We start from the raw sequence: 27,805 nt of genomic DNA on the forward strand, positions 1-27,805 counted from the left end.
AGATATTTCTGTCTGCTAAACTTAACAGATGGGTAAGTAACCCAGCTGCCTTAAAATTTTAAGTTGATTCAACTCAAATATCTAAGTTGTCACTTAGTATAATTTAACATTTCAAGTTGAATAAACTTTTTTTGAGTTGACTGAACTCAAAATTTTAAGGCAGCCAGGTTACAAATTAATTTATGTTGACCCAACAAATTGTTTTTTACAGTGTAGGCAGGACACTCCCTTTAACATCTTAACTTAATGACACTGCATTTTAACACATTTAAGCAGCTAAATATTAGCATAAAAATGTGCTTTTTTCCAAATGTTTTCAAAAAGCCTAATCAGAAATACAAATATTTAGTGTAGACAATATTAAAAAAATGTTGATTTTTTTTAAACAAATGACACATACAAATAATAACACTAATGAGGATCTTGTCTAGGGTGCTGAAAATACTCAGAAACAGGCTCTGCTGGTCTGCTACATTAATTTGTAACACTGCATGTCAGTATAAAGTCATGTTCACACCTCCAGCAATGCATTGACACCAGTCATTATACCGCTTCGTTGCTACGTTCCTGGTTCCCTGGTGCCCTAATAATAGTTACAGTATAGAACAACATCTTAGGTGTCGATAATGAGGTTTATGTTATACAAAATTAGTTTATATACCGCTCTTATTGAACATGAATAAGCTCAAGTCACTTTGTTGCTGTTGTTGGTGGTGTGAATGAGGTTTGAGGGTTATTACAGTTGGCTTCGAAGTGTTTGTGTAATGATGCATTTAGAACCTTCAGAAAAATGCAACAAGTTGGAAAATGCATTTATGTATATGATTTACTCTGACCTTGGCTGATCACAGTATGCTCCCGTTGAGTCATTGATATACGTATTGATGTCCAAACACAACAGATTTGTTTCCATTAAGTCTTAGAGCATATTGATCGGCCAGTGCAAACACACACACAAACACACACTAATATCATCAAATTCCAATTATTCATGTATAGGTATTGTATGAAATTGAATACACACACATAAATACACACTAGTTTGTTTCATGGTGGAGACTTTGTATTGACATTGTTTTTATACAAAGCTAATTATACTTTCTGTCCTCTAACCTGACCTCAAACCAGTTTTGCATTTTCATTTAAATCATTATTTAGTATGTTTATTAATCATCTTGTGCATTGGCTGGTACCCACATTGAATGTGGTTTGGGGTTTACTTTGCTTGTGGAGATATTTGGTCCCTGGCTGGCCGGTCCCCACTGTGAGAACAGCATGAAGAAAATCTCTCTCAATAACTGCAATATGTTTTTAAAATAACCAGAGGTACTTTTCCAATAACATGTGTATTATTGTAGATGTTTATCTAACTAGGCCGCAAAACATATTCCTAAACGATTATTGGCAGTGTTTATCCACGGCAGCAGCGGTGTTATTAGGAAATCAGTCACACTCTGTGGATGTTTCCTCGGCGCGCTCTGGTCGGACTGAGATTGTGCTCGCAGCGTCGGCCGCTCGCGCCGGTAGACACACACGCCACCCGTTCCCCGTTCCTGCTGCCACACCCCCTTTCTCACGAGCGCTGAATGGTACGTCCCGGTGATGCCGAACGTGTCAGACAGTGAAAAATCCGTGAAGACTTGAATTTGAATCCTAACCGTTCAGAATACGACGCTCCCTCCGCGTGCGAGTGTGCTTGTGTATATGAGCTGCCGCATCCCGTTTCACTCAGCATCCGCTCTTGCGCGTTTCCCGGTAACCGAGCACCGCGCTCCCGCCGCCTTACCGGAGCCACCGTGTCTCCGACCGAGGCGCTCTGCTTTCTGAAGGATAAACGCCAGGATTCGGTGCCGGAGCCTGTTCCCATATTTCCAGCAGAGATTTAAATGATCTATCCGGGGATTTTACACTGAATCATGCTCAGCGTTGACGAAGGTAAGCAGCAGAACCCCGGTCTGCTCCATAACTGCGTGTGTTTGTGGGTGTTTGCTCGTATACGCTGAAAACAGGCGTGAATTCAGTTTCTCAAACGAATGACTGCGGTCCATCGCGATCCGTTGTGTAATAAACGCTTCTCTTTTTCTTTAAGGAAACCGTTAAGAAACAGAGAAGCCGTTTTTAGGCGGCTGAGAAGAAGCTCGGTCATTTTTTCCTGCGCAGCACATCTGTGTAACTGATCCGAGGTTCTCCCAGCCCAGACATCCACAAACAGGCAGCCGTTAAAAGGCTTCGGTTCCCATCCATCCGCCGTGAGACTTTCTCGTTTTTAGAGGCGAGCTTTCCCGCCGTCACCGCGCGCAGATCATTCTTGACAGTATCGACTGGGCACGAGACACCAATTACCCGCTGCTTGTGAACTTGACTGACTGAATGCGACCTTTACGGTCTTTTACTCTTTAATTGTGATATATATTTCAACGAGTTATGTTCGAGAATACAGCAGACGCCTCTGAATGAGTGTGAGGAGGTTTCACCGAGAAATATGCCCACGGTTTCACCTGCACGTCTCGGCAATTGTACTGGTAAATATTTAAATTTCACGGGATTTTCTCCGTTTTAGCAGCAAATACAGACCACCCCACCAGCTGCCCGATTCCAGGGTTATTCATGTGTTGTTCCCCGCTTCCCCGTTAGTGTGTGTGAGTGTTCTGCGACACATCTGTGCATTATTCACTCAGTTTCCCTTTGAGAAAAACCGCTGGGAACATGAAGAGAGTTGGTCGAGAGTTTTAGTGGACATGCTTTTGATTTAATTTTTATGATTATAGCAGAGGGAAACAAGATGTGTTTCGTGCTTTAGTACTTATAATTGAACACTAAATAAATAATTTAGTGTTCTAGACCTTACAGGGGAAAGTACCAGGCACTCCCCTTATTTGCATATTCTTAAATGTATATTTAATCTTATGATTAACAAATAATGTTATTATTAATTAAATAATGTCCATTAAAATTGTAACATTATTGTTAATATTGATTTTGCTATTAATTCTACAGTTTGTAGTATTTTTTTAATAAAGTTGGCCCACACACTCAATTCCAGGGCACATAAAACACACACACAAAATATACATTTATTTGCATGTATAAATAATGGAGTACTTTATTTAAACATAATTTTGTCTTTGATTAAAGAGAAATTGTATGCATTAAAAATATTTTTATGCGTAAATTAGAGGCAAGCTTCGGCACATAGAAAACATTATACAAATAATCTCCAAAAAGCATGATTAATTGGTTCAAATTGACTACTTGGTGTATATTGCTCTTTATTTGCTTGCTGAGGGAAGCTGATGACAGTTCATATTTTTTTTTTGGTTTTTTAACAATTTGTTTGCTGTGGATGGTTGGAAGTAAACAAGATATGTTTGCTACTATTGCCCGTCCATGAATGTCACATAAAATAAGGCGAAGTGTGATTGGTGGTTTAATATGTCGATCAAATGGCCCATTCCTTTGTGAATTGAGGGTTCTTGAACAGATTAAGCTATAGTATATACTGAATTTAATGCTGATGGTCTGCTTGTGGTACTAACAGTCTGTGTCTAGTGAGAGCAACAGGGCACACTGTATGGTTGAGCAGGTACAGAGAGAATCCTCAGATTGCATTTGAGGATTGCCAGTATCCATACCGGCGAGTTACAGCTCACTTCAAACACTTACTTATATTAAAGGTATGTATTTTTAAAAACAGCATTTGTGTTATGGAGGTATAGTATGTAATGTTTAGCCTGGTGCTGGAGCATTAGTGGATAACCGTTTTTTATTTCAACACAAATCCAAGTTTGGGTTACAGAAATCACAGTCCTGCTCTATCACTGATGTGCCGTCAAGTAAGACACCCCGGGTTGCTCCAGGCGCATTATCTCAGCAAGTGGTTAACAGTAAGTTGTGAAAAGCAAGTGCTAAATGGCAACTATGAACGTGCAGTATTTATGTGCTCGAAAATGGTGTGTGTGTTTGATATGTCAGTCTGCCGTAGGTGAATTAACCTGAAGTTGTTGTGACCTCTTCTAGAATCTCGTTATGCAGAAATATCTCTGAAATGTAAAACCTGAAACCGCCTATTTTATTCGAAAAATGCCACTGAATTGAATGTAAAATGCCTTATTATTTAGCTCCTGACCTTTTAATTAATATGTACGGCTGTCCATATTTTAGGAATTTCCATTCCAGTGAGTCTGACTCTTGACTCAAAGGCCTTGTATTCTGCTAATTATGTGTGGATCGTTGAGATTGGTATCATCAGTCCAGAACGTTTTAGATTTATTGACATCTGTTGTTGACTCATTTAGACCTTAATGTAATGGCGTATTTGTCATTAGATATGGCATCTACAGTATGTCTAAAAATATATGTGCTACAGTATACCTTTCTTTCCCCTTCCCCATGTTCCTGTCTTTGTCTCTCTCTCCTTATGATGTCGAGGTTTAGCAGGGACGGTAGCTACCCACGCTGGCATTAACCCCCTGCTATGCCTCACCCTCTTCTAACAATAGAGGTAAAGACCCGGAGGGGTTCCTGCCTGCTCTCCCACTCTCAGCAAATGCTACAGTACTGCGTTCAGCTTTCATTAACGCCACACTCACTGGGAGAGAGCGAATACTGAGAGTTCTTAGCTTTCTGACAGGCTCCACCGGCTTGGGAGGCTAATACATCATAGGCTTGCAGCTAGTGCAGCCCAGGGGTACTATTGTTCGACGTTTAACATTTATTAACCGACATTTTTAGAAAAAAAAAAACCCTACTTGTTGGAATAGTAATCAATTGATTTTTAGTTATAACCATTAAATAAATAACCATTATCGAAACAATGGTTAATATATATTTTAACAAAAGCTTGAAGTTGTGAGTAGCAGTGGTTGACCAATGTATCGCCAAGGCTAATATATTGTCTGATTTATCAGCCGACCTGCAGACACACAAGGGCGCCCATTCTTTGTCTTCATTAGTTTACTGTCATGTTCAACAGTTCTGTCTAATAATAGAAAGGCAATTGCTGTAATACTTATTATTTTGTTTTTTTAAAATATAGGTAATGCACATTTACATAATTTAAACACGTATTTGAATACCTCTTAAACATTTGGTGAATTCAGCTGAAGAGCGCAAAGAGAGTGTGACTTCTGTGTGTGAAAGGTCTAAGCTGTGCAAATTGGATGTGGACAGGAGAGTTCATCTGTCACTGGAAACACATGATTGAGCAACTTCAAACTAGGCTGTGCATTATAAACAAAAAAATACTGTTATTTATTTTAAAATCAAGATTTAATCACAATTTTGATAAATTATATACAATAAATTAATTGTATGTTTTCTCTCTTATAGAAAACCATTATAAAGAAAACGCTAAACATAGCTTATGTAATTGAGGTAATGATATTATAAGACCAAATTCAGTGCAGACCTTCTTAATAAAACATATTATCACTGTAAAAAAAAAAAAAAAGAAGTAAAATTTATGGTAAAAAAACCTGGCAGCTATGGTTGAGAGAATTTTACTGCAAAAATACAATAGCAGCATTTTAGGGTTATGGATTTAACTTAAATTTACATGTAAAATTTGTATTTCATAATAAACCAATCTATTGAATTACTGAAATCTGTTTAGTACCTTTGTAATACACTGATAACCAGCAAAAGCAAGTGGTGATGAAAGTCACATGATGAACCAAAGCCCATCACAATCAACTTTTCCACAAGCTGAGAAAGAAAATACAAATGGCAACACGTGATATTGAAATAATGCAATAAACATTATTTAACAACATTAGATGTAACATACAAACCTTATACACATAACTGGTAAGAGAAAACTAAGAATAAACATAGTTATTTCAATGAAAAAAACATCAAATGTTAAATGCAATGCAAGGAATTCTAGGAATGTCAGTTTGTTCTTTTTCCCTTACAAAAACTGTTTTATCGTAAAATGAAATTAAATGTTCATTACAGTTTTATATAGTCTTATATAGTAAGGGAACCTACAGCTAACCAATTAATAGGGTTTTACTGTAGCATTTTTACAGTCTTTTACAGTTAAAATCACAATTATTTGTTTTTAGGAAAGAAGGTGAATGCAGAAGAAGAACGGAAAGTGCAAAGTTTCATGTTAAGGGTTTCTTTATAATGGTTTTCAGTTTGAATTATGGCGCCTTTATCTTAGCAGTGGATAATGCTTATGACACGAGAAATATGTGAGAAAATCCCTGGTTGTTGTTTTAGGACATTAAGCCATGTTAAGCATTTCAGAATTTCCCTCAATTGATGTGTTACACTGTTCTTGCAAATTGCCTTTTCTATATATAAAATATTCTCACTAGTGGATAGGTTAGGTAAGCTATGTTCATTTAGCGTTCAATCACTCTGTTCTTCTTAAGCTATGTTCATTAGGTAAGCTGTGTTCATTTAGCATTTAGTTATTAGTTTGTTTGCATAGCTGCAACTATGTAATTATGGCAGTGAATACCGTAATGCTGCCCTCTGACCATCAGCAGCTCACATAAGGCTTTATCAAGTGATGTTTTGTCACAAGGGGGAATATATTGGACCTCATTACAGATTAGCCACCGTTGTCAACTGGCCTCAGATTTGACATTAGCATGTTAGCACTACTCCCTCATGTCTGGATTAATACTGTACTGGAAACAGGGGATTAAGCAGCACTTACCCAACCCAGATCTGCCAGTCACACAGCCGGTAATTATACCAGCAGAGTGTCTTTTGCTTAATACTTCAGTGCAGTTTAAAGCGCTGATGAGCAATAACCAGGGGACCAATCGCCTGTGTGTTTTGGTGCATATATCTAAATACTTCAAGGTTATTTGGGCTTTATTAAGGTTAGGAAAGGCAATGTATTCAGCAAGCTGGAGTAGAAATTTTGGCTATAATAATAGGTTGAAACCTATTATTATACTAATAGCTCTTTTTAAGAGGTATTCGCTACAGCAGGATGTTTATTTGCTTGTAATTGTAGGTTGAAAGGATAAATTAGTATTTTATATGGATTCAGAAACTCGGCAATGACAATATTGTGGGTTTAGAGCTTATGTATTTTGGGTGTTTAAATTAGATTTTATATTAAAAATAATAAGGTTTACGGCCAGCGTTCACAAGAAAACACTGTTTACAGTTAGTAGAAAATGCAGAAGCACAGTATGTACAGTAGCACTTTCCATTAATATAGATGCATGCTGGGACTCCAAGCTCTGCTCTTGGTTAATTATTTTTCTGTTCCCCCCATTCTTCTTTTCTTATCCTCTTATCAGACCCCCAGTGTGAATCTAACTCCTTCTTTCCTTCCCCTCTCCTCCTCTTATGCCCTCTTTACTTTGTAAGCCCCCCGGCTTTTATGCCATTCAGATAGATTGTAGTCTTTCTTAGGAAGGTGGTAATTTTCACAGTCTTGACCAACCCCCAACCCAAACGCACTTCAGTTCAGAAATGGTGAGCTAAAAGTCATCCCACATTTCTTTGTCTCAACTTTATTCTTTCTGTTTCTTCATATGCCTCTTCTGTCTGTCTGTTTTCTTCCTCCTTTCTGTCTGTACTTCATTATATTCCCAGCATTATAGCTTGGGACTCATAGTCACATATTATCCCTGAGATCACTGCGATGTCAATAGATGCGGGGTGTTTTATCATACAGTTTTGTAGCTTGGCTTTGGTGGTGACTGTTAATCACAGGATACGTTCCAATCGCTCTGTAGTGCCCTGTGAACTGGACTACACAGGCTGTTAATCTTAACATCTTAAGTGAGATATCACTTCACATTGTAGCTGGTGTACATGTTCAGTCCAAAGGACACTCCTAACGGCATATGCATACCTCAATATATGACTTAATTCTGGGATATTTGCCCATTCATTTTTTACTTCACCAGCGTGTCACATGATGCTTTATTCAGGTTAATTGGCCTTGAGTGGTTTTACTAGGCAGTGTAAGCACACAAGATATGTGACTGATACTGTGCCATTATGATAACATTATGATAATGTTTGTACACATAACATACCATTAAGAAAACACAATGTACTCTAACCATTGCCATCTGTTTTCATATCTTTGTCTATAGTAGGGATGCATGATATATGAGTAACATATTGGATGCTGCCAATATTAAAGATGTTTGGTAATTTGTCGGCATTGGTTAAAACTGAGTAATTGTTTGCTCACTACCCACATTTTTACATTTAAATGACCTTTTAGAGTAATGAAAGTGCTTTGAAAGCAAAAAGCAAATGCTTTTTTTAATAATCAAAAATTATTACTTTTTTTAATATTATTTTTTATTGTATTAGCCATTTATCAGTCATTAGTCACAACATGAAATTCTAATTATCATTTTAATATTGTGCTTCCCTAATGTATATGTTTTAGAGTGTGACATTTTAAACTGATTTAAATACATAACACATGAATGTATTAGGTTTATATGTTTGAAAATGTTTTGCAGGGCTGTACACTTTGCTTTTAGGAGCACCTTCTAATCAACACTCAAAAAATCTGATCAAAAATTAGCCTTCCCGTTACAAGGTGATATTTGACTCCTTAAAGTGATTTACAGGGGAATTTTGTTTTTAGCTGTGTAATGCCATTTTTCTAACTTTATTAAAAAGTATGTCATCTTGTATGTCAAATGTTTATATTTTTTTAAGCTTTTAAAAATTTCTAATTAAAACAACAGAATAAGAACAAGAAGAATAAGAATAAGTTACCAATCAAATTAAATCGGTATTAACAAAATTAATTTGTACTACAGAGATGGCTCAGAAGAACACAAAAGTGGCTTGTAGGTGTATTTTCATATGTTCAAATGAGGCTCAGAGGTAACATAAGTGCAATCAAATCCATAAATTCATGTTGAGATTAATGTTTTAAATATAACATTTTGAATACAGAAATATTAAACGATTTAAATAACTGAAATGAAACTAAAATTGCCAGTAGGTGACGGCAAGTCACTGATTTAATTACTGAATCATTCATTCATTTGATTCGTTCAAACGGCTGATTCATTTAGGAATAAAGCAAGTGACTGTCTTTACGAATGGGTAATTGAATCATTGACTCACTAGATTTGTTTAAAAACACGTTTATACATAAACAAAACAACGCTGTGTTGGAATGGAGATGCGCAGCCTCTCCACACTTTGTTTATCAAAGGATTCGTGAGATATGTCTGTAATACATTAATCAACGTTGCAAAAACACGTAGAAAACTTTGAAGCTCCCCTCAGCACCAACACAAAAATGCTGATCGGGTCAGTCTCACTGGTGCTTCTAAATACTTTTTCATAGTCGCGCACAGTAGTTTTTAGTTGCAAATCCAACTGAAATGTAGAGCCCTGTTTTGTTTTATATCACATTTATCCACCTTTCTTCCCGTAAGAGTGGGTGTGGCCATTTGTAAATTTTATGAATCTGGCTTCTGGTCTCATCCGCATCCAGCTATTTTTAGCTGTGCAAAACTGCTTGTTTGGCTGTTTGATATTGCAGATTGGTGTGTCTTACCATATTATTTTAATGTGTTACCTTAATTATGAGCACATTGGTTTGTACTGCAAACAGTTTTGCAGTTTACTGAACTTTGTTATTCTCCTCGTTATTTCCCTATAGCGGCCAATGAACCGGAAGTCTCACCTATAAGCTTACTTCCTTGTTGAAGTAAAAGGTTGATATTTTGTGTATGATAACATTATACTTAAGACCCTAATTTGCACAACTCATTTATTTGTTTGACATTGCGGGGAATTCTGAATGAAGGAATTGTAAGTAAATTAAGTGAACTTATAGATATCCCTTGCTGGATTTTTAGGGAGTAGTCAACATTGCATAATTCTAAAGAGCTTTTGATGTCATTCTGAATGCAGAATCCTCAGAATTCCAGAACACAGAATCTCGATTTAGTTTATTATTATTATTATTTTTTTTTTAAAGAGAACATTACATAACTTGTACAGTTAAACTGTTTAATTATAGAAACTGTCTTACTCTAAAAATAAGCTGCAGAAGTGTGTGATAAATGAGGTTTCTGAGGCACACTCATTAAGTCTCCGATATGTGTGTTTGAGAAGCATGGACCCTCATCATTCTCATTGTCTTCTTCCAATATGTGAATAATGTGAATAAGATTGAGCATGTAGAACATGTCTCAGCGATGACCAGATTGACCGAGCGGCTGCAGTCAGTCGAATGATTATATTCATGTTTTTAGATTTTTCACTCCTGGATATTTGATATGCATGAAAAACCACAACACATTTTATTTTACGTGATGGAAAGCAAATATTCTCTGTCTACGCTGCTTTATCCTCCAGCACAAACATATTATGTGTGAATGATATTTAGCATATGTCACAGCAGACTGTAAAAATGCCTTTTCTATTGGTTTAACCTTCTGTGCGTTTTAACCTTACCATGTGAATGTACTGCATTTTGTATTGTGCGCCCTGTTTTTGATATTGGCAAATTGGAAACTGTAAAGTATCTCTCTATCTACTTCTGTTAAATTACACATTTCAAAAGGACTGAAAAGGCATAATATGTTGGCAAAAAAGCGTCCTCTCACTCTATAGGTCAGGCCACACATTTCCATCCATTTTAAAAAGGTTATGCTGCCTTTCAGCACAATGGGTGAAAAAGACGCATTGTCCAGCTCGAGCACCCGTAACAGCGCCCAGCAGACATGGCCGTACAGCTTGATTTAATGACACATCTTACATTGCAGATTTAGAGTAATTAACATACTGATGAGACATTTTGGAATATATTCTTATTCTAATCAGCAGACTCATTTGCAAAGTAAGAAACATCATACAGCAGGGTGCCGGGGTTGGTTACTTGTCATTTAGCAGACGCTTTTATCCAAAGCAGCATACAATACGCTAATTTCAGGAGCGACCTGGGGTCGGGTGTCTCGCTCAAGGGCGCCACGTTGACGACGGGTCACAGTAACTTTCCGGAGCGAAGCTGTCCCCTGCTGAGGTGTGGACCTGCAACCCATGTACAGTAAGCAGGTTGTCCAGCACAGTGGAGAGGTGACAGGAAATCACAGGGAGATGTGGGAGGATTGTATCTGGAAGTGGCAGAAGCTGGATTGAACCCTTCAGGTAGTATCTCTGACAATTACTTCAGATTGTTAACTACCTTACACCAGGAATCTTCAGCAGGGGGTCCTTGACGGTACAGCAAGGGGTCTGCCAATTTTTATATTAAAAAAGGGATTCAGAAATAGCCTAAAATGAAAAATCTGTTGGTTGCTCACCCTCATTTTGTGTACAGAAAAAAAAAAAACATTTTTGTGTTGCAAAGAAAGAAATGCCTACAGATTTGGAATAACATACGGGTGAATAAATGACTCAAGCTCAACAAAGGTAATTTTAAGAAGCTGAAGATGCTTCACTATGCCTCCCACAATAAAAAGTACAATTAAAATATAAGTATATGACTCATCGTAATTATTAATAGTCTCCTAATGTACACGTCATTACAAAATATGTAAATGTATTAGTATAGCACTATATGTACTTTTGAAATCTGGTTTAGTGTGCGTAACTAAGGTGATATTGCAGTCATTTATCATTGCGATATTATAAATATTAAAATCCTTGATGATTCTCTTAGCTGATGCTCGCACTTGTTGTTCTCTAATGCAGAGCATTTGCTGTAACAACCATTTCTTAAAGAAAGCTCTCTGGCTGCATTGATGAAGCCCATCGAGTGATTAATCAAGCACATGGGCTGAGTTTTGTCACAACACAGTCCTCTAATCTGAAGTTCTTGAGCCAAGCTGTAATTTAAGTATGATTGGGTTTTAGTGCGTTGAGATGATTAGGCGTTTGGGAAAGAGTTTGCTATCAGTGAGACAGCCTTTAAAGCGGGCCCTGTCAGGCTCTCATCTGTGCCACTGCAGGTGCTTTGTTAACCTATAATAAGGGCACTCGAACGGTTCACCTCAAGGCCGGACTCCAACCGGCCACCTGTTGTGGAATGATTAGGGGTAATTGTAAGTGTGCGCGTGCGTGTGTGTGTATGTGTGTGTTTAAAGAAGCCTTAAGCCTGTAAAGCCCTCACCTAATCACCTGTAACTGCTTAGCCAAAGATCTATGACTGATTTGTGTGTAAGATCCAAAGCCCCGTAGACCTGATCTGATTCCACCGCCGTTCTGTTTCCCTTCAGTGCTTCTGACATGGATTCTGCTAAGAAAGCGTAGCCTTGCACCGGAAATAAAGCCTTCTGGACCATTAGAAATATTTTATTACAGTTCTCCTCATTTAATTGGGTTCATTTCCTCAAGCTAAAGTCAGTTTTCCCAATGCACTTACAAATATCTGTTTGGCATTTTTTTGTATTCCTCCTCAGCAATTTGCATTGCTACTGCGTGCTTAATGCAAAGCCTGTATTTCAAAGACACTTCTGTACCGGGTCCCTTGGAATTGATGTGACCTCGCAAAAATGACACCCTCAGTTTCTATGACAATGACATCAGTAGCGATGTCACGCCGATCAAGCTGAGAAAATGCAAACAGCTGAATAATTCAACAAGTCATCTCACCGCACCGAATCAGAGAGGTCGCCAATGAAAAGTGTTTTTCATCTGGGGGAAAAAACACATGAAAAATTAGGGTTCTTGAAAGAGAAAATATAAAAGCATCTCACTGCAACATTGTTCATTTGATTTTGTCACTGACCTCATAAAGCTGCTCATTTAAATTTAATATTTAATATTATTTAATAGATATATATTTTCACATTCTGCTGCATAATTAATGAAGAAGTGCTCTTTTTGTCTTCACCCAGCGTGATTATTTTGGAGGCATGTGGCAGCGCTGAAATATCACGTTGTGAAATTCTATTAGCCTATGAATTTTTGTCAGAGCCACCGTTTGCATGCTTGACATTAAGTGTTTTTGTTGTTGTAGAGATTATTGCGGATGTGTGCCGGGAATGAAGAGAAGCACGTCGGGGTCACGGTGGAAACGCTGCGGAGAGGTGTTTATTTAGTATTAAGAGGCCGATCAGACTGAAGAGGTTTTGGAGTAGCCGTTGGGTCAGTCTCTATCGTGCTAGAGTGCACTGATAGAGCTCTACGGGAGCTCCTTGTGTGTCTGTGTGCTCGTCGGGAGTTCTCCAGGAGATGGGGGTTGAGGAGGCGGAACATGAATTTGGAGTGTCTCAGAGAGACCGTCTATTTGGACGCTTCAGCTTAAACCTCATCTGTTTCTCTTAGATTGGAGGAGAAGAAGAGAGCAGCATTACTTCTTGTCTTGTGTAGCCTTAGCTTGGCGAGCATGAATCGGCTCCAGCTGTGCCGCGTCTCCAGTCTTCAGCTGTGTGTTGTGGCGCTGTCCAAGGTGCTAATGGAGTGTGTGTCCTGGAGGAGCTCCCTCATTGGTGCACAGGGGGCCTGCTTTAGCACAACTTTCTTCTGACTTAAGTCACTCTGAGTAGCTCTGCATAAAACAACTAGGAAACTAGGGATTGGGTGACACAGACTTTTTGTGTTTAATTCAGGTATAGTTATATATATATATATACACATATATATATATATATATATATATATATATATATATACACATATATATATATACATATGTATGTATATATATATAGCAAGGATGCATTAAATTGTGAACATGAAAGTAAAGATTTAAAAATTAAAAATTAATTATGACAAAATGATGGAAAAAAAGTGTTTCTTGAGCAACAAATCAAAGACATTTTTCAAAACCATAAAAATCTTTTAAACAGTAGTATAGAAATACTGTTTAATATTGAATATTGTCTTATATTGAATATTTGGTAACATGTCACAGTAAGGTTTCAATAGTTAACATTAGTTAGTTTAGTTAACATGAACTAAGAATGAACAATACTTCTACAGCATTTATTAATCTTAGTTAATATTATTTCAACATTTTCTATGCATTATTATTTGTTCACATTAGTTAATGCAGTGTTTCCCAACCATTGTGCCGTGGCACAAGTTGTCGAGTGTGCTGTGGAAAATTAATTAATAATTTCATTATTATTATTTTGAATTAGTGATATTGGTCATTGTTATGTCTATTTACAAATATTTAACCAATGAAAAGCATTCAAAAGAGCTTGTGACTAAACCTCGTAACGCCATTGGATCCTCAAATTGTCCACCCGTTCATTCAGAATGAAGTGCCACAACACACAGACGTCTACTTCACAATGCAAAGGTAAATAAAGAATTGATGTTTGAATAGTACAGCTTTTTTTACTCAAGAAACAGTTTATGAAGGCTAAAGTTTTTGTGTGTTTGAAGAGTGGAGAAGAGTTTTAGCTTTTGCCGACTAGTTGTAGCCAATATACTTTTGTATGTTTTAAATATCCTGTACATAGCGGTTCATCTTTTATATCACAAATGTTCACCATATATATTTTGGCCTAATGCATTACACAAGAAAAACTGAGTGCCCATATAGCTACAATAAACTTTATAACCTGTAAATTAAAGAGAACGTAATGCAAATGTTATTAACTAATGTTATCAAAGATTAATAAATACTATAATAAATGTATTTTTCATTCTTTGTTCGTGTTAGTTAATACATTAACTAATGTTGACAACTGACAACTTATTGTAAAGTGTTACTTAATATTTAATTGTAAATTATCATTTCCCATATTTTTACATTTCAGTTACTTCTGCTGCTGTCTAACACACACTTATTCTTTCAAAATGATTTTGAGTGGGAGACGTTTATTAATGTTACACAGCAGGGCTCTACGCTTACTTTTCTTTTTAGAAGCACTTGTGCTCCTAACTTAAAATTTTTTACGTAGAAACCTTTGAAGCTCCCCTCAGCACAAACAGAAATATACTGATCGGGTCAGTCACACACGCAATAGTTTTCAATCGCAAATGTGACTGAAATGGTCACACTATAGAGCCCTGCACAGATTTAACTGTACAACACAGAAAAATTTCTGTGTCCAAAATGTCAGAGTCCGTGTCAAGTTTGAGCACAAGTCCACCTTAGAGTTCATTTATTATTGCAGAGTCCAATTACACCAACTCCACTGTATAATATAACATAGAGGTGCCTAAATTCACTAGAACCATTTAAAATAATTAGTTTTAATTTTAGTCAAAGTGGTATATCATTTTGATTTCAACCATTTATTCACCATAACATTCAAAAATGAGTAGCTTATCGGCCAGAATTCAATTAATACTGGTGCATCCCTAGAAATAACGAATGAAAATGTTCATCGTCTTTAACATGAGAGAATGCTAAAGGGAGAAAGAGAGAGTGAAAACAAATTCAGTCTCACAATGGGAGAGCTTTTTAGGCTGACATGAGCTTTTTATACAAATGAAACTGTCTACAGCATTTAGTTTTAAATGTGTTTCATCATATTATTTTACATTGAGTTTTTTTCCCAAGTGTCCACTGGGATAAAAACAGGGATGAAAATTATATTTCTCCAAAATGACTCTAAGCTCAATTTGGTTTCCGCACTTGCATCATAAACTCACTCCAGCTTATGAAATTATCGACATATTTATTCCGAACCTCATGAGATCAGGGCTGCGAGGACAATGCTGTAAGTTAGATCTGAAATTCAATCTTAATTCAATTGGCTCATTATGCGAAATTCAGCAACATTATGCTACATGCACAAAGAAGTTATTCACAAATCTGAAACAGTACGAGTTGGCTTACAAATGTTTAGAAGGCTAAAAACTCTCAAACTCGAACCACTCTCATTCAGAAGCCTTTGGCTTCTCAGTAACACATGAACGGCTGAATTTATGAAAGCGTTTACTGCCAGACTTCTAGAGCAAAATGTCTAAGCCTGTGATTTGTAGAGGTTGTAGATGGTTTCCATCATACAAGTAGAAGTACATGTAAAAAGGGGGAGAAAAAAAAACGTGCCGTTTGCTGCCGGCAGTGGTAAATGCAGCTTGTATTCAAACATTCGAAAACGTCCAAGGTGTCAAACAGGAGCGTTTATGAATTAGAAATACGAGGTCCCTCATCTTCCTACCTCTGTCAGTGACTTTTGTCGCAGGGTCTTTTAGATCAATGCAGAACTGTGAAACTCAACAAAGACAAATTATGGAAAGGGATCTCATTTGCGATACGCCGCGAGGAGGGGAACTTCATTTATGAGCGGAATTAATAAACGCATTTGGAATTTGAATCGGAACGTCCCCACGGGCTCTGGATTCTAAACATTCCATTAGTTCGACGGAATGCTGTTGCTCTCAGATAAACGGACTCAGCTGCAGCCGAGTTTATTTATTCCTGTCCACCAGCTCGTAGAGATACGCCGCTCTGAGGAGGCGCTCTGGTTGCGACATTAGTATGCAGGTCCGGCACGATTGGGCTGGCGATTAGCTTAGCAGGTACCGATCCGCACCGGTAATGTGGCGAATGGAGCTTCGGTCCCAGGCGAGTGTGATCCATGAACTGAAAAGTTACTGAGATCACAGCGCAGCTCTATTACCATCGAGCCCTTCAGCAGGACACTGAACCCTAGGATACTCCAGAGGCACTGTCCCTGCAATTAGTGTACTGTCACTTCGGATAAAAAACCTCTAGTTAATGGTCCAGGTAGATGGTCTGACATGAGCAACGCAACTGACTTGTAACTGAGAATCCCGCTCTGGATAAAAGGAACTGGGGAATATCCTAGATTGAACAAAACAATAGTGCAAGTTTGTTCTCTTCACTGTTAAAAGCATGCAAGGTGCATGGGGTGGGGTGCTGTATTGAACATATGTTTTTTTTTTTTCCTCAGAACCTGTAGGCGTATGCACTTCCTGTGTTCTTCGTTCTCCACTAAAGACTCGTAATTTTGTACGTTTGTATTCTCACGTTGATGTCGTTTGTACATTTGGTGGTTGGGATTGTTTGTGCAGGTATGTACGCAACCCCCCTACTGTTTTTGCTCATCTTAACCAATCTCCTGAGAATAACTTGAACGCTCGTCTCTCCCGTCTTTCGCTGTTTCTCTCTCTCTCTGTCTTTCTGAAATGCTAATTTATTCTCTCACTCGTTCTTTCGTTCTGTCAGAGTGGGTGCGTAGGAGGGAGAAATGGCTTCTCAGGGAGAGGGGATAAACGCTGGTCTGAGATCAGTAAAATGGAGACATCTGGTAATGAGAGTGACTTTCATACACCGCCGAGACCTCGCTATGTGTAGCTTGTTTTTTTTTTTTATTGATGCATTGAAAGTTTTACAAAAGCAGACTTCCCTCGGGCCGAAGATACGTTGTTTTACTCCACAGTAGTGTTTTGTGTTTTGTTTACCCTGGATAAAAAAAAATTCGCTATTCTGTGCCAGGCTGTTTCAGAGATGCATTTTATTGGGTTTTTCGAAAGGTAGCGGTTTCGGGGCGGAGTTTCATTAGGGCGATTGATTGAGTATTTCAGAGCGCAGAGCAGCAGTTCATAGCTGAATAAATGCCAGACCGAAAGAGGCTGTCCCAGTCTGTCCCCAAGCATAACGGTCACCTCAGATTCCTCATCTCATGAAGGAGAAACGAGTTTGAAGGATGGTTTTCCAGAGATGGCAGATGTGATGTATATGTCACCCCGTCCTTTAATTAGTCAGCAAAGACAAAGACGTTATTGCTGCACTCCTCTGTTCTCTAGTCCTGGTGAGAGTCAATTCAAAACAAGTAATGAAAGAACAATTGAGAAAGAAATGAAAAGGCATTGGCACAGAAATGGCGAGAACCGACGACTGGAGAGAAAGAGAGAGCGTCATAGGGAGAGAGAAAGAAAGAGAGAGAGAAAGCTTTTCAGGTTGACCGTGACAAGGTGAGAGATAATGATAGAATCCAAACCCTAGAGAGAAGTGTGTGCGTGCGTGTGTGTGGTGTTGGGGCTGATATTCATCATCGTGGGTCAGGTGTGTATGACTTTAGTCACTCTTTTGTCTTGAAGGCTCCCAGTGAAAACAGGTATTGAGAAAAGTTTAAGGGCAAAGCACAGGCCACAGGTCAATCTCTTTCAACACACATACTGATTCTGACCGTTTTCCAGTGTTTGTGGCTTGTTATGGTTGTCGATTATGGCCGTGTCTTGTGCTCGCTCAAGCGAGGGAGAGGAACTTAGTGCATAGAGACACTGAATACAGAGGAAGAGAAGGATTTGGCTCTGGGTCAAAACTCAAACTGTTTTTTTTTTTTTTTACCTCACTTAGACAAGCATGTCTGTTTAAAACCTGTTTAGCCAGATATCTCTGGAAATTTGGCCTTTTAGTAGCAATTGTACTTCAAGCTACACATGCATTTTAATAAGGTCTGAATGTGGAATATTTAAAATCAGAATTATTTGGTTGGCAATAATATGAATATCACAAACAATAATTTTTAATGCGCTACTTATTTAAATGAATGACGATTTAAATTTAATGCCAATTGGTTTGTTTCGCATCCAGTCCTAATGTCGTGACTCGTGAGAATGAGAGTGTTAAGACGGATGTATTTGAATTATATCTTTGATTTAAACATCTTTTGCAAAAATGCAACCCAGGCTCATGAAAATATGTGCTTCTATATACTTTTCTGCAACACCGTAATTGCATACCTTACTGCACGTTTCTCTGCAGTTTCAAAGTGAAATGTCCTGAGAGTTGCGCTAAAACCCACGCTCAGTACATGTCCGTGGCACATTTTTAATACGTGGTACAGGCACATTTTGCTGCATTTTTATTCCGCTGCTTGAGGTACGTATTGCAGCTGTTCAGAATTCAAATATCCGGGTAGTATCGCTAAAGTTTAATGCTCTATTGTGTTGGAAATTCCCCCTACACCAAACCCAACTGTAAACCAACCCAGTAGTGTTAACAAATGCAAAAGTGATATAAGAACTCGATTGTTGATGCAACCATGCTATTTTAACTTCCTTACATGGATTTGAGCTATTTTGTCAAACTGTAGTTTAGGGATGCACAATATTGGAGTTTTGACGATATCCGATATTTTTTATCTCATTTTGGCCGACACCGATGTATACCCTTTTGTCTCTCCTACAAGTCTCTCCTTTGCAGAAATGAAAAGCAAAATATTTTTAATTTTGGTTCGTTTTTAACAGCTTATTTGTTAGAATTAAATAAACAATAATGAAATAGTTAACATTGAACCCATTCTTTTTCAACAGTAGGCTAGTATTAATTGGTGATTTGAATTTTGTGAACGGGAGTTCGAATGCGAATTCGCAATCTTGTCATGTTTTACAAGAAAAGACAATTGTCTGTTTTGGTTACATCTATATACCTTTCACTTTTTAAGACTAAAGCAAAAGATTGATTAATTGTTCTTAAAAAGCACAACAAAACAGTAGGCTACAATGACAAACTAGCTTACATAACGTTTATGAACAAAAATGAATAATACCAGACATGGCATACACCACATGCTCTTTCACCAGTGCAACACCATATTACGTGAGCTACCAAGTATCAGGTTTCAAATTGCGCAGGATGTTATAACATATAAGTCATAACATAATATTCAGCAAGTAATTGTGTGAAAATTGGGCATTATTAATCAAAACTCTGTAGTTACGTATTGCGTACGTAAATCATACTTTGTGTGAAAGGGAATAAAAGTTGTCGGAGTTTTACTGCTTCTAGTGTTTGTTTCAACTGGAAACTGCAGTGATTCATACATATAGGTACCTTTTTTAGTTTTGCATCAATGTATATAGAGGCACGTATTTCCAATGAGCCTGTGCTGCAAAAATGTTTTGAAACTAATTCATTTATGTGAATCAGAAACACTTTTTTGAATTTTACACACCTTAATGTGTATATATGGTTTATAGGGCCTTGAAATCAGTTCCATTTCCAATACCATTTTTTCCGTTTTAATTTTTCTGGATTTTTTTTTTTTTTTTTTTTTTTTAATTTTTCTAGACAAATTTTTCTAGAATTATTAATCAAAAAGCATGTTTAATTAATTGAAATCATGAAACTTACACAATTTAACAGTAATTCATTAAAAGTTTAACAAAAACTACATTTTAAGGTCCTATGAAATACTTTTTTTTTCTCAAATTCAACTTTAGTTTTTTTACTGAGTTCTGTGTTTCTTTAGTTAACTGATTTTATATCAGGAAAAAAATATTTTAATTGCAGTACCCCCTGTTGTGCATACATACATGCATACATACATACATACATACATATTTATTTATTTATTTATTTATTTCAGAAATATTGTTTCTTGTATTTTTCTGGTAAATGTTACTTAAAAAATAATGTTTTAATAATAATTTTATTATTAATAGTAGTACTACGATTACATTAAGTAATATATTTCTGTCACAGTTTTTTCAAGTTAAGCCAATGTTTTATTTTGACAGGTGGCTTTGAAGACCTTTAAGTTTCTGTTAAGTTTCTGTTTGTATATTGATATGACAACAGTTTTTCTCAAAATAAATGGGAAAATATGCATGAAGCGACTCTCAGGGCAGTTTTAGAGATTATGTTCATGTGTTCATGTACTCATATTAAGGCGGCAGAGGCTAAAAACACTGCAAGTGTCAAGCGCGCTTCTGTATGTGTGTTGTAAACGAAATTGTGCGTCTGTGCCATTCATTCACACACAACCATGCAAACATGCAGGATTCGTATTTAAATAGTATTTTTGCTACTTAATATTCAAACACTAGTCCATATTGTGTTTTGGTTTAGATATACTGACATATTTTTGATTAGTTCATCCAAAATTTGTCAAATTCCATAACATTCTGCATTATACAGTAAATTCCATTTTTATGACTGGATTCCGTGATTCCATCCGTGTTTTCCACATCACGGAAATCACAGGTTTCTAGGTTTAGTACAATATACATGCATGTTCATAACAGAAGTTATATTGTGCATAAAATCTGTCTGTTTTGTTGGTTAACAACAGTGTGGAAAACTTTATTGATGTAATCAATTTTTTACTATTGACTCTTGCATTAAGATTTTTATACTACCCATTTCTGAAATTATGGTTATTAAACATAACTATTTCATAGAAAATATAGCAAATATTTTGTAGCATTTATGTTAGTGTTTAATTTTAGTATGCATAATTGTAACTATAAATAGACTGTGTTTATAATGCTTTTTAAATAGCATAGTGCGGTAAAGCACAAACCATCAACTTCCAGTTTCATTTATGTAATGTTAAATGCACTTTTTCTTTTTCAAGGGTTAATCATGAATAATAGATGTGAATGTTTACTATGCTTCTAGTAAAGTATTACATTTTTAGTTTATGATTCAACAGATTTTTATTGTGTATTTAATTTTATTTTTCATCATGCCATTTTGTGGGATTTCTGTGTGTTTGTTAATTTTTCCACTCGATCAGCGCAGCAGGCTGTTTCCTGTGAGACGTGTTGTTTAGTAAATCACTCTGTTGACATACACACCTGCTGCATGAGAGTGTAAAGATAGAGATCACACCCCAGCGACATCTAATAATAATGTGCAAAAGTCAGCCCCAGGGAGCAGGAGAGATTCCTCCCTGCATTCTCTGACCGCAGGTGCACGTCCCCACCTGCCTTTTAAATATGAGGCTGCTCCGATGCAAACAGGGCAGAAAAAGCGTTGTCTCATTAGTCTGGAGTGCTCCTATAATGCTAGGTCTGGGTTGCGATAGCTATTTGCATTCCGCTTAGTATCAGATTGGCACAAGTGACGCGATCGGTTCTCGGGTGGAAATGAAATTTGCATGTTTTGCGCTTATTTACTCTCGAACATTATCAGCGGGCCAATGAAGGAAATTGGCTTTTTATTATTGCAAAGGTTTATGGATTTATGCCATTAGTAGCTACACCTGCAAACTCTCTCCGTTCGTATTCGCACTGAAGAGGAAGAGAGAGGAAAAAGCAGAAGGGGGAGAGAATGATTTTCTCCTCATGCTCCTTATCAGCACTGAAGTGTTACGTTCAGCCCACAGAGAGACAGACAGCAAGAATAGAGTCTAATTAAGTCTCTTAGTGATCAAAAAGTGTGCGACTGTCTCCAGTGTGAATGACTCACACACATCAACACACTCTCTCTCTGTCATTTCATCTCTCTCTGTGGCTTTCTTTTGTTAGCCCTAACAAATTTGCATTCTTTAGATGTCGCCTTTATAGCTGCCTAAACCAAGTACCGTGTGTGTGTGTGTTTTTTTTTTTTTTTTTAACCTTGTCAGCAATTTCACAATCGGAAGCAAAAAATCCTATTTGTCTCTTGCCCATCAGGGGACTCTGTATGTGTGTGTGCATGACACACATTACATCCCTTTCATGTGTGAATCGGCGTGACTGTCTTCGGAATGATCAGAGGCCGACGTCCGGTGATTGAAGGCGAATGTGGCACAAATGGAGCTGTGTGTCCCTCTGACCAGAAATGAAAGCGGGACGCACAACACTATTGAAGCTTGCCCTCCAAACATACACGCATACAAATTTACATACCTTTCAGACATATTTTTCTCTTTCTGTGCTCTCCCCCGCTGCTACAAACAAGCACACACGCTCCAAAGACAGTATGAAATGTGTTCCCCACTCATTATTTATTCTAATTCAAAAATAATGATGCCAGCATATATTATAGGCTACTAGGCACAGATACACACACACATATCATGTGTTGGCCTAGTTCTGATCATAATGTTTGGCTGGTGATGAATGCTGGAGTCTCTGTTTACAGGATTAGTCCTGAAGGGGGTGTGTGTATGTACATGACCGTCTTTGTGTGTGTGGATGTGTGCAAGTGCTTATTTGATAAATGATAAGTGATTTAACAGTAGCCAAACAAACAGATGTGCCTCATCTGGCAAGAGTGTGTGTATGTGTGTTTACAGCATGCCTGTACCTTTGTTTAATGAACTGATTTCATGGTAAATAGTTGAGCGCCAATAATAATACATTTAATTTAATATAATTTATATTTTAAAATGTATTACAGAAAGCAGCTATTTTAAGTTGTTGTAAACTGTGTAATTGTATAATAATTGTATAAGATGTCATTGCAATTTTATTAATATTTCATTATGTATTTTGATTAAATAAATGCAGCCTTGCCTTGAAGAGCATTTACAGGCTTTGTATACACACACACTACCAGTCAAAAGTTTTTGAACAGTAAGATTTTTAATGTTTTTTTTAAAGATTCTCTTCTGCTCACCTGCATATATTTGATCCAAAATACAGCAAAAGCAGTAATATTGTGAAATATTCTTACTATTTAAAATAACTGCTTTCTATTCAAATATATTTTAAAATGTAATTTATTTCTGTGATCAAAGCTACATTTTCAGCATCATTACTCCAGTCTTTAGTGTCACATAATCCTTCAGATATCATTCTAATATGCCGGTTTACTGTTTAAGAAACATTTTTTTTATCATTATTATCATCAATATTTAAAACAGTTGAGCTTTCTTTCAGGATTCTTTGATGAATAGAAAGATCCATAGATCAGCATTTATCTGAAATAAAAAGCTTTTGTAACATTATACGCTATGCCATTTGAAATCTTGGAGTCAGTGTAATTTTTTTAAAAGTACTGATAGAAATTAATCCTTTTATTTAGCAAGGATGCTTTAAATTGATCAAAAGTGATGATAAACATTTATAATGTTACAAAAGATTTCTATTTCAAATAAATGCTGTTTTTCTGAAATTTCTATTCATCGAAGAAATAAAAAAAAATTCTACTCAGCTGTTTTTGAGCAACAAATCAGAGAATGATTTTCTGAAGGATCACATGACACTGAACAGTGGAGTAATGATGCTGAAAATTTAGCTTGATCACATAAATTACATTTTAAAATATATGTTCAAATGGAAAACAGTTATTTTAAATAGTAAAAATATTTCAAAACTTTACAGTTTTTGCTGTACTTTGGATCAAATAAATGCGGGTTTGGTGAGCAGAAGAGACTTCTTTTACAAAACATTAAAAATCTTACTGTTCAAAAATTTTGACTAGTAGTGTGTGTATACAAATTTTGAATATTTAAAATAATTTAAGTAATACTAAATACATTTTAATTTATAAATAGATTAAAGAATAAATATAATAAAACATCTTAGGAATATAAACAGAATAAACATGTTAAGCCGTATTTATTTTCTTAGTAAGAACAAAATGTTAGGAGGACATTATTCCAGCAACTGTGTGAATCTGTTATCACAGTGATTGAAATATTCAGACTTGACATCCTATATAGGACAAAACAATCTGTATTGTTTTCTTTTTTATATTTATGTGTTAACCGTCCTTTTCCATCGCTCATTGTGTGTGTGTGCGCTTTCACTTGATGCTTTTGTCAGGTTATGGGATTCATAATTCATAATCTCGGTTAGCGGCATCACTCACTGTGAAGGGACCTTTTCTTTGTATTTAAAAACCTGTCTTACTGCCTCCTGTCCCTATCTCTCTCTCTCTCTCTCTCTCTCTCCTTCTCTCACTCTCTCTCCTTCTCTCCCTACATTCGTGATTAACCCTCATGCTCAGCAGACTCAAACACCTACACTCTCCATATGTGTTCAGCTCACTCTCCACTGGATATCAATTTATTTTAGTTCAGGCTTTATTGAACATTGGCGTAATGTCATTGGAACACTGGAGTAGTTTTTGGCCAAAAACAACATTGCAATAACAATTTATTATGTATAAACAGGAATAATGAAATCGGTTTTGATAAACCGCTTGATAAACTCTTTCTCTTAACCGCACACACACACACACACACACACACACACACACACTTAAAAAGAGAAACATTTGTTTTGAGCTTGAGCAGAGCTGACAGTTTTTGAAGGACAAGCTTTTAGCTCTCATATCACTCACTCACACACACGCACATCAGCTAAATGGGGCTGTGAGCCACTGCAGTGTGTGTGTGTGTGTGTGTGTGACGGAGTGTTTTCACTTGAGTCGCAGGCCAGAATTAGAAACACTTCAGAAAAGCCCTCCAGAATGAGCACACCCAGATACTTTAGCCTAACAGGATCGAGAGAGAGAGATGGGGTGGTGAGGTGACAAAAAGCATTTAGATACACAAGAGTATAGAATGCCATTAGTGTGAGAGAGAAAGAGAGAGGGAGACAGATGGGGAAGTAGATGGTTGGAGAGGTAATGAATGTGAACATATGAATACAGGGTACCTTTATTGACATTAGAATCATTTGATGCCATCTCTGGCCCTTCTGTCCTGGTTTTCATGATGAAGCAGCACATTTTCATTTGCTGAACAGTGCAGCAGAAGCACATAAAACACAATACAAACTCGCCCACCCTCTCTTCATTTATACCCTTCAAAAAAAAAAATATATATATATATATATATATATATTAAGTGTTTTGTGAAGAGCATATGCTCACCAAAGCTGGATTTAAAAAAACAAATAAATAAAAAATCAGAATGCAGTAATAATGTGAAATATTATTACAATTTAAAATACTAGGCTCAAGTGTCTTATGTCGTTGGAATCCTTGCCTCATGCCAGACAAAATGCACAATCGTGAGTCTGGCGGAATTTTTGGGTATTTTAAATTTTTTGCAAAACCTACATTTACGAACTAGTCCTAGGTTTTTCGCCCGATCAGAAAAAGGGAAAAAATCACAGAGAATGGCATGGTGGCGCTAAAAGAGGGGAAAAAAAACATAAAAATGGTCTTGGTCCAAAGTGCCACAAGTGTCTATCTGGAAAATGTGCTAATCTCAAAAAAACATGGCTGCCATTGGCAGATGAAGTTTGAGCACCTATTAGACAAGATTAACGGAGGCTGATTGGAACGAAACTCAGAGGGCCAGTTTGCCTCAAAGTAATTTGAAAGAAATCGGCCACTGGGGGCCGGTATCACATTTTTTGAGGGTGTAAACGATTGTACATAGAGGGTATGCATGTGACGTCACCGTCTGCTGGAGTGGCTGCAGCTCCGCCCACTAAGTGGCAAAAAGAATGAGTGAGTGTCAGCATTGGTTTTAACGTGAATGCTGCAACACAACACACAAAACACCTCTAAAACAAGAACGAGCTTTGCGATTGACTGTACAAAGATATTTGACAAGAAACCTGAGGTATATTTTTACAGACTGCTGAAAGCTACTGAAAAGAGAAGCAAATTAATCGCTGCAATTTAAAGAAACGAGTGGTCTCCAGGCAGCGAAACACGGATTTGCAGTTATCATTTCATGTTAATATGTTGAACACAGATTTGCAGTTATCATTTCATGTTAATATGTTGAAATATGCTGGATGTTTTTAAATAAACACTGACAAAAACTATATACGTTTTTCAGCTGGACGATATGACTATATATATATATCATTGATATAAGTGATCACTGGGGTTTAGACCAACCTATTTTGTATTTACAAAATGAGTTTACAGGCAAATTTGCTTTTTTTATTATTTTTCTGGCGTCAAAATCAGACACATATACATGTTAGAAAACACGATTTCTGGCTGCATCAATTATACCCAATTATACCCCAAAGCCTATAAAGCCTGAATGAAAACTCAAAATGTCACAAAACCCAGTGAGCACATGCGGCTGGTGATTCTATACAAGAATGCAAAGTTTCAGGGAGATCGGACCACAGCTGGGGCTATAACAGTCATAAATGTTATAAAAACATCATATTTCTATATGACAAAGCAGCTTTTTTAATAATTGATGTAGGTGGTTACAGGCTTGCTAAGTAATATGTATGTTTAACAACATAAACTACACAACATTTGTGACCCTGGACCACAAAACCAGTCTTAAGTAGCACGGGTATATTTGTAGCAATAGCCAAAAATACATTGTATGGGTCAAAATGATTGATTTTTCTCTTATGCCAAAAATCATTAGAATATTAAGTAAAGATCATGTTCCATGAAGATAAATTACCTACTGTAAATATATCAAAACTTTATTTTTGATTAGTAATGTGCATTGCTAAGAACTTAATTTGCACAACTTTAAAGGTGATTTTGATTGATTTATTTATTTATTTTATTTTTAACCCTCAGATTCCAGATTTTTAAATAGATGTATCTCGGCCACATATTGTTCTATCCTAACAAACCAGACATCAGTGGAAAGCTATTTATTCAGCTTTCAGATGATGTATAAATCTCAGTTTCAAAACATTAATCCTTATGACTGGTTTTGTGGTCCAGGGTCACATTTACTCTATTTTGAGACTGACATCATTTGAAATTAGTTAAGTGAGTCATTTGTTGGTTCTGGATTCAGTAAGTTTATTCAGTGAATGTTTAGTCAGACTGGTTCTGACTTCAGACTTTTTCAGTGTACATTCAATATACCACTTGAGCGTAGGGTGCCTATTAGAATTTCAAATCTTGCTGTATGTCTCACACAAGGTATTAAATATTAAAAAATATATATCCATGCTGGGTGTTTTTATTTTCAATTACTAGTCTGTGTGCGTATGTGTCAGACTTTGACTGTTGCATCACATCATGCTGCATATAAAACACACAAACAGCAAAATTATTTGGCCAAATTGATGAAAGAAATGCTCTGTAGCATTGCATCAAGTTACATCAAGTTAATATCAAGTTTTCTCAAGGCCATCTAAATGATAGAAAGAAAGAATGCGTCCTGCATGTGCATGTGTTTACACGCTTGACAGCTGTTACTGCCCTGGACTGAAATTCACAGCGTGCAGTGTTGGAGTAAATTACTGTCTGATGAATCAGAGCTCAAAATACTGTGATAAATCACTCCGTTACCAATCAGAAAATTAAAAACGAGGCTCCTATTTCACATTTTGTTGATCTTTGTTTTTTCATTGT

General features: G+C 36.7%; 1 protein-coding gene across 3 annotated transcripts in view; it reads left to right on the top strand.

Moving 5' to 3' along the window:
- The first annotated feature begins 1,164 nt into the window (after window positions 1-1,164).
- tenm1 (teneurin transmembrane protein 1) overlaps window positions 1,165-27,805 on the top strand; it is a 190,192-nt gene continuing 163,551 nt past the window's right edge. For all 3 annotated transcript variants that reach the window (XM_051110878.1, XM_051110881.1, XM_051110879.1), the window contains exon 1: window positions 1,165-1,935. The gene's annotated coding sequence lies outside the window, so the exon portion shown is untranslated. The remainder of the gene's footprint in view (window positions 1,936-27,805) is intronic.

The sequence above is a fragment of the Labeo rohita genome, chromosome 5 (assembly GCF_022985175.1).
Source record: "Labeo rohita strain BAU-BD-2019 chromosome 5, IGBB_LRoh.1.0, whole genome shotgun sequence".
NCBI lineage: Eukaryota > Metazoa > Chordata > Actinopteri > Cypriniformes > Cyprinidae > Labeo > Labeo rohita.